The sequence below is a fragment of the Canis lupus genome, chromosome X (genome assembly GCF_003254725.2).
Source record: "Canis lupus dingo isolate Sandy chromosome X, ASM325472v2, whole genome shotgun sequence".
NCBI lineage: Eukaryota > Metazoa > Chordata > Mammalia > Carnivora > Canidae > Canis > Canis lupus.
The window spans coordinates 35,918,167-35,924,719 of NC_064281.1; positions in this window are offsets into that span (position 1 = coordinate 35,918,167).

Here is a 6,553-nt window from a genome sequence, read left to right on the forward strand (position 1 = left end):
ATTATTTATCTGACAATGCTTCCTATGGAACTTAACATACCAAATAAATAAGCCTGATTACTCAAAAAAGACATTTTTTAGAATTTGAATTTTGGGAAGTTTGTTAAAAATATCAAGAAGGTTTTAAAGCACAGGCCTAAATGGGATCACAGATCATTACAAAACCTAATATTTAATTATCTATTTAACCAAGGTGATAATAAGATTCTAAAGGCAAATACAGAAGGTCACATAGTTGTTAGCAAATCTTAGTTCTTTTAATATTGAGAAGAGTCAGTTTTCGTAAGTGATCAAAGACCTGGTAAATTGAAAACATAGAAACTTGTTTTTCTAGGCAGATTACATGAAAGATAAAAACTTTTGTTTACAATTTTCTATTAAGAGTAGACCAATAGTACCCTTCTCTTGATGAACACTGGAATCATTATCTTGTACACCTGAAAGTAATATAACACTGTATGTTAACTATACTGGAATTAAAATAAAAGAGTAGACCAATAATCTAAGACAATTTTAGTATTTTAACAGAAAAACCAAGTTCCAATCCTGTACCAGTGTACTTTTGATATTAACATTCATTTTGTTCTTTGTCTCGACAGAGCACAAAATTCTTTTCCAAAGATTCCTTTTACATAAACTTCTTACAACTTTCTTTTTTTACTTAAATTTTGTCCTAAGTTTTCCCTCTCCAAACAACCAGTCTCATTTTAGGACAAAAGCCCTTTCTTTTTCCTCAACAAAAAAATGTATTCCCATTCCTCATACCTTTCTTACCAAAATCCACATCTTACTTTCCTTGTATACAGAATTGTTTCCCTTATTATTTCCAGTAGTCTTAATTACATTTATTAGAATTCTCAGTGCTTAGAAATCTTACTTTCTAGAGAAAACTAAGTAGTAAGCAATTGTAAACCATCTGTTACATCAGAATTCTCTAGATTGGCAAATTTATGAATACATTTCATAATTTCTAGAAACGTGTTTTGCCATGGTACAGTCTTTCAGTAAAGCATAAAACATGTTTACTGCCAGACCCAAGTTTATCTTTATTTTCTCTGTAATAAGGCAAAAGTAGATAAACCTGTGTTTAGTAATCAATGTTTCAGTATTTTATTTGGGAAAGACTTAGACATCCAATGAATTCAACTCAATATCATTTAACTTAGCAAAATTTCAAAATTTTAGGTTACCAAAGATTTTAGAAGTTATTTAAGTTTACCTACAAACTTTTTATCTTATTTAACCTACTTATTTTGAACAGTTACCCATGAAAACTTGATTCAGCAGACAAAATCAACCATCATTAGAAGTTGTTTTTGTTGACAAATTGCAACAGATACAACATGAATTCCACTAATAAATTGAGTTAGAACAAAAAAGTTGATTATCTGTATTGTGTTCAATATTGATAACTCCCAAAGACATGCCAATTTTAATTAGGTCAACAAACTCAAACTGGCTTTAATCTGAATATTTTTCCAGATCATGTGAACTTGAAACTTTTTGGGTTAATTCCATTTCTGAGGGCAGCCCCCGTGGTGCAGTGGTTTAGCGCCACCTGCAGCCTGGGGTGTGATCCTGGAGACCTGGGATCGAGTCCCCACGTCCGGCTCCCTGCATGGAGCCTGCTTCTCCCTCTGCTTGTGTCTCTGCCTCTCTCTCTCAATCTGTGTCTCTATGAATAAATAAATAAAATCTTAAAAAAAATAATTCCATTTCTGAGAATTTAATTTTAATTTTCTTTAAGCCAATCAAATAGAGCTCTTTTACAAATCAACTTTGGTGGGGAACGTGGGTGGCTCAGTTAGTTAAGTGTCTGCCTTTGGCTCGGGTTATGATCCCAGGGTCCTAAGATTGAGCCCTGCATCAGGCTCCCTGCACACCGGGGAGCCTGCTTCTCCCCCTGCTTGTGCTCTATCAAATAAATAAATAAATAAACAAATAAATAAATAAATAAAATCTTAAAAAAATTAATTTTGGCAATACCATCTGGAGGTAGAAAATGCCACATATCTACAACACATACAGACATGAACAAAAACCTTATAATCATTGTTTTAAAAATACCAGCCATGAGGCAGGTATGATAATATGGAACCTGCTAGTTTATAAAAGAACAGTTGGATCCAGACTGGTTATCTGGCAGATGGAATAAGTTAAGATTATTTGGTCAAATGGCCAAAGCTTTTTTTATTAACATTTATGGAGGGGACATTTCAGATTTGTGTTTATCCTTGACAAGTAACTGTATGGAAGCTGCGGGCTAGGTTTTGGGCAGGAGTTCTTCTATAGCCATTTGTATTTTTTTTTTTAAGTTTCTTTTTTCCTTTTTAGTCTTAGAAATAGGAAATGATCTATTTAAGAGTTCTCAGAGAGGTTATGAGACTTTTGACACGGGGGGTGCCTGGGTGATTCAGTCGGTTAAGCATCTGACTCTTGATCTCAGCTCAGGTCTTTTTTTTTTTAAATTAATTAATTAATTCATGAGAGACAGAGAGGCAGAGACACAGGCAGAGGGAGAAGCAGGCTCCATACAGGGAGGCTGACGTGGGACTCGATCCTGGGTCTCCAGGAACGAGTCCTGGGCTGAAGGCAGGCGCTAAACCGCTGAGCCACCCGGGCTGCCCTCAGCTCAGGTCTTGATCTCAGGGTCGTGAGTTCAAGCCTTGTGTTGGGCTCCACACTGAGTGTGGCACCTATTTAAAAAAAAAAAAAAAAGACTTTTGACATAAATAGGGGAGGTCTGAGGACTGGCAAAAGGGACAGCTTGAAGGACTTTGAATTGTTTCTGGGGCCATATTTCTAGTTTTGCAAAAATTTGTAAGATAAAGCCTGTTGCTTTTAATCCTTCAAGGAATTGGGTTGCAACTTAAATGATATTCTAGATTGATCTATCCAATCAGTTTGCCTCTTTCCCTCTGGGTACATAGTTCTAAGTTTAGCTTCAGGGAGAAGGCCTTAAAAAATTCCTACCAGGCTCTGGAAACCAGCTTCAATCTGGCCAACTCTTGCCTATAGAGCCATAATTGCCTTAGCATGGTGAGGAGAGGGAGGCTTTGATTTTAATGCCTTGTTCCCTGGCAGCTCATTTAAAGGATAAGAAGGAGGTGGAACAGTTGGAAGTACTTCAGGAGTTGATAATTTTGAGCTCAGTTTTGTCACTATTTCAGGAAGTTTCTTATTGGTTTCTTGCATGGTTAGTATCTGGTCAGTGTTTCTTTTAGAAGCTTCTAAGTACCAATTAAAATAGGCATCTCACTCAGGTTTTTTAGTTTAATAGCCAGCTTTCTTGAGTTGAGTGTGCAGACAAACTAGTTAGGTATTCCAGAGGATCCTCATGTAGGCCAGCTGAGCATTTAAGATCATCCTTAGTATAATTTTCTCATTCACTTAGGAACTTGCAAGTATGTGATCCCTGTGCATCAAACCGGAATCCCGTCAGAGTCTTGGGAGGTGGCTCTCCATCATGTTTCTCCAATTGTGATGGTTTATCTCTCATCCTAGTGGTTTTGAATGCTCAGCACCGCCTAAGGGGTCTGACTGTGGACCAGTGTGCTGATGAGAGGGCTCTCGCTCTCCTAGGTGTTATCCCGGAGTCGGTTGATCATATTTTGTGTCTCGGTTTTCTCTTGGTTTAGCCTAGCTAAATCGAAAGTGCTCAGAAAGCTGAGTGGCCAACTCTTATATACGTCCCCGGCAGAGCAACTAAATTATTTGTTGAATTGTGAATGGGAATCCCTGTGGGACTGCTGCATGGTGTGAGGTTAACCTCTGTCGCTCTCTAATGAGAGGAGCTAGATTCCCTTGTCTTCCGACTCATTCAGAATCTCGTTTATATGATTGTCGCATTGAGCGTTCAAATTGGGAAAATAGCAAAGGATTTTAAATTCCTGGGATGAGGATTCGTTACTCCAATAGACTTGCAACTGGTGCCCTGCAGCATGGCAACCCTTCTGACTTACGAAGAAGAGACAACGGATAAGACCTGAAACCTGTGTCACACCCAGGATACCGCCCATACCTGACTTTGCAGGAGAAAGGCAAGAAGCAACAACGAAGAAAGCTTCTGGACTTTCTACCCAACTGGGAGGTCCAGATCCCAGGCAGGACTCACCCAGTCATCTGTGCTCCATCCAAGGCATGGGCCGGACACAAGTGGCCCCTTCTGGAATCAAGGCTCTGGTTCCTTGTGGAGTCCGGGTGAGAAAGTGGCATCTCTTTTGGGGTCCCTTTGCGGTCGCCAGATTGTCACCTAGAAGAAAAAGAAAGGCAGCCTCGAAATAGGTTAGTAATTGCTTTATTCATTATCTCATTGAGGACTATAGCCTGGGAGACAGTAGTTCAGATTGCTCGGAAAGATCTGCTCTGAAGCCTCTTGGTTTACAGGGGATTATATGCAAAAAAGGGAAAGGGGTATGTATCTGTGCTTGCAAGTGGGTCTCCAAGGTATCGCTGTGCCTCACAAGGTATACTTTCTTGGGTTGTACACATTAAAGTTTACTGATCTCTGCACAGACCCGTGCAAGACCGTTAGGTCATCTTAATACAGTATTTTCTATCGTATCTGATTGTTCAAAACTACTACCAGCATGCCTCCTCTTAACTGTTTTTTTGGTTCTTGTTTTTGGTTTATCCTTGAGGTCACTTGGAATGGCCACAGGAGGCTGAAATTAGTCACCTACTGGGGTTTCAGGGCACAGCTGGAGATGGTATTTAAGGGGCTGGCTTGGGCCATTTCGGGGAGTTATTCCGTTTTCCTCTGTCTCTCCCATGCATATGAGACGTCTGCATGTTATTATACTTCTTTCTGTGTTTCACCTGTTAATCCATCTTATATTAATGTATTAGACTAGTCAAGGAGCCTAGAAGGAAAAAAGGAAAAAATTTTCACCCCTACCATATCATTTAGGAGCTAGTTCCCTGTCCCCCTCGTCTTTCCAACAAATTTTACTGAGAAGGAAAACAACCCTCATTATTAAATATGGTTGCTTTATTTTTTATTTTTATTTTATTATTTTTTGCTTTGCCATGTTCCCCACTGGTAATTTTCTTTGCTGACATTTTTTGCTTCCTCGAGTTTTAACATATGTTCATCAGCAAAATAGCACATTGTCCATTATGCAGAACATCATCTGGGGGATCCCTGGGTGGCTCAGTGGTTTAGCGCCTGCCCTCGGCCCAGGGCGTGATCCTGGAGACCCGGGGTCGAGTCCCACATCAGGCTCCCTGCATGGAGCCTGCTTCTCCCTCTGCCTGTGTCTCTGCTTCTCTCTCTCTCTCTCTCTCTGTCTCTTTCTCTCTCTCTGTCTCTCATGAATAAACAACAAAATCTTTTTTTTTTTTTTTAGAGGGAAGGATTGCAAGGAACAGAGCTGAATGTAGTTTTTTTTTTAATTTTTTATTTATGTATGATAGAGAGAGAGAGAGAGGCAGAGACACAGGCAGAGGGAGAAGCAGGCTCCATGCACCGGGAGCCCGATGTGGGATTCGATCCCGGGTCTCCAGGATCGCGCCCTGGGCCAAAGGCAGGCGCCAAACCGCTGCGCCACCCAGGGATCCCCAACAACAAAATCTTAAAAAAAAAAAAGCTCCCCCTGGGGGGTTTGAAACATTTATCTCTCAAGCTGAGGAGTGGCATCGAGTGTCTACCTGGCGTGTTTTTTGGCCTTGTAATCTAGCATCTCCTGGTTGGGAGCTGGCCTCCAGATGGACGAACCCACCGCAGCACTTCCCTAATCTCAGGCTATGGCTGACCAAGGACTTGTGCCTCCTGGTTTCCCTGGCACATGGCTGACAGCACAGGGCTTACTCATGGTGCTGAATGCAGTGACTGCAGGAACAGCCTTCTGAAAGGACCAACCAGCATCACCAGTTTCACCTCATCACTGGGTGCTGAAGCTTCCATTTGCTCATTGGGAAAAGGCTTTTTACCTCAAAGAGCCATTGTGAGGAACGACAAATAGAAATAGCTGTGAAGCACTTTGCACCAGCCAAGGAAATGTGAGTCACCACCGGAGTCTTAAGTAGGGCTGGGCTCAGCTGTGAGTAACATAACACCCCCCCCCCCCCCCCCCCCCCCCCCCCCCGCCACTAAATCCCAGTGGCTGAAACAGGGTAGAAGTTTATTTTTCTCTCATGATCAAGTCCAAGGGAAGTTGTAGGGGAGGAAAAATAATTTTCCTTTTACCCTTCTGAGTCCTTAGCTGAGAACCCTGCAATAAAAGACAGATTAACAAGGAGAAAATCTACTCTCCCCCAGCAATTTATTAACATGTTTGTCTCCTGTATGCATGGGAGAGACACAAGGAAACTGAGCAACTCTCTAAGGTGGCCTAACCAGTTTTTGGTGTATTTTTTTTAAAGACTTTTTTTTTATTTACTTGAGAGAGAGAGAGAACACAAGCCGGGTGCCGGGAGCAGAGGGAGAGAGAGAAGCAGACTTCTTGCTGAGTGGGGGGCCTGACACAGGGCTCTATATCCCAGGACCTCTGAGATCATGACCTGAGCCAAAGGCAGATGCATAGCTGACTGAGCCACCCAGGGACCCCTGGCC